This window comes from Aplysia californica, unplaced genomic scaffold (genome assembly GCF_000002075.1).
Source record: "Aplysia californica isolate F4 #8 unplaced genomic scaffold, AplCal3.0 scaffold00629, whole genome shotgun sequence".
NCBI lineage: Eukaryota > Metazoa > Mollusca > Gastropoda > Aplysiida > Aplysiidae > Aplysia > Aplysia californica.
Genome location: NW_004797899.1, coordinates 1 through 2,515, shown reverse-complemented (window position 1 = coordinate 2,515; position 2,515 = coordinate 1).

The following is a 2,515-nucleotide window of genomic DNA, read 5'->3' as shown; positions in this document are numbered from 1 at the left end:
TTATTATTATTATTATTATCATTGCATTTTATTGATATACACACACACGAACATAGATACACACATACGCACATACGTACACACATTCGCGCACAAATACGTACAGGCATTTGAACCCCGCTCAGATTCGAACTTTGAGCTTTCATGTGAGTGAGTCAAATTCGTCTCCACCTGCGTTAAAAGAGTCGAGTTTCAATTGATTGATAATGGAGACAATAACTGTTCTATTTCAAAACTGTAATTATGTTTTTCGTTAAATTTAATCAAATATCACTCACCTCTCTCTTTAAAAAAAATATGTCGATGTAATGTTAAATACTTTACCTGTGTAAAAGCTTACGTTTGAATCAACTCCACACGTTTCATTTAAGAAATGTTACGGTCATATAATTTAGGTGAATTATATTGGCTTTAATATCACTATTACTGGCAAATAACTTGAGGCATAAGATGACCTACACATTTTCAAACAATTTTCTTCTATAACTTACTTTTCTAATTGAAAGAACGAATTTTAGCACTTGAATTTCTACATCATTGCATCATGCTTGTTGGTTTGGCTACATGTTGTTTTCTCTGTTCACTATCTCTATTTCGATGTGATGTAGTTGCCATCCAAAGTCTGGCAAGTTGCTGAGGATCCGATGTCGAATAAGTCCATAATCTAGATCTTCTCAATCTCCTTAAAATCTTAAAATGATTTTTCGCTTAGCCAGGTGTGCCAAGGAAGGCGTTTGTAACCCGCCTCACAAATTAATGCACAACATCGAATGCTCTATCGTGAAATTTCCCCCCAAAGCTGATTTTAGCTTCAATTTATATAAGTCACTGTTGCTGTTGTTATTGTTGCTTTTATTGTCGCAGTTGTTTAAAGAGTTTCGTCTAAATTGACCTGCATTTTAAGAAAACGTCAGTTTAGTATCACGATCTTCAATGATCTTAATGCCGAATATCATTGCATTTGTAGAGATTCAAATCCAAGTTTTCCAATGTAACTTCGGTTTCAGAAGCCATCTTCTTTACCTCACGTTTTGCAATGACGGACAATATTTTTGCAAAACTAGATGACGCCGCGATACAACAGCACGTGTACTTTAATCATGCTAAGCAAATATAATTCTGCAGTTGCGCATGACACGTGTATTTCTAATGCAGTTAACAATAAAAATAATACAACATTTTGGATATGGGCATTTGTAAACCTCAATACTATTAGCTTAAACGAATAAATAAAGATTATGATAGACGTTTGCTATTTTGTAAGGCTGGCATTGATCAAATTCGACGGCGAGGTAGCAGGTTGATTCGAGCATGCAGTGAGAAAAGACATTCCTGCTAAAACATATTAGCAACAGCAACTCCACCCCCACATTTTTTCAAAATTAAAAATAATAAAATTAACTAAACTATTTTTAAAACTAACATAACAGCATAACAAAAAGCAAAGAAACAGACAAGTCAAAACAAAACTATCAAAAACAAAACACCAATAAACCTAAATAGCACAAAACGCGAAAGAAATGTCAAACCACAAATAGATCAAAAGAATACAACATTTAATTTTGAAACCCCAAATAGAACGAGTCAAAACCAAATTATTAGAAAAAGAAGAAAAAAAGCGTCAACGAGACATACTTTGGAAGAATCAACTTTCCTCCCAAAGAACAGAATTGTCCGAAATTCAAACAAATACAGCGTACGTTTCTGCACTAGAGAGGGCGGAGTACACGGCAAAGAATAAAAGCAGAAAAAACATCAAACGAACTACAAGTTCAGCTGTTAAACAGTTCCCCTCCCCAGTACTTTTCTCCCTATGGAGCGAACATCCCTGTTTGTAAAGAACTAGATCTAGGAGGAATTGAGAACATGATTACTTTTTCAAAAAGTCAAGAGTTTTGTTCCAACTGCATATTCAAAAAAATAATAGTTCTATGAAGAATCTCTGCCGTATTCATCTAACGTGATCTATTTCTTGAACCATGCACTTATAAATTTGTTGAGCCAGCGCCCACTTTTGACTCCTTTAAGGGGCTAGAACAATATTTTCGTAGCGCCTACCTCCATGTATTTCCGAGCAAGGCATAACACCTGTCACAACTTGGATCATCCCCACCGCCACCAAAATTATCAAATGTCCGCCGGCTCGCGGACGACACCTCCCAGGTTCAGGTTGGAAAGCACTTCAATCGATGATATTTTTCTTTGACAAGTCTACGGAGGAAAAATGAAAGAAAATGAAACAAATGAAAAAAAAATGTACGAACTGACTAGTACAGTCACCGCTTAATTCATCTTTACACAAAATATATAAATACATGAGAGAGACACGTCAAATTCACACATACACTCACACACACGCGTGAAACACACACATACACACACACGCACACACACACACGCACACACACACACACACACACATACACACACGTGAAACCCACACACACACACCCACACACACACACGTGAAATACACACACACACAAACACACACACACACACACACACACACACA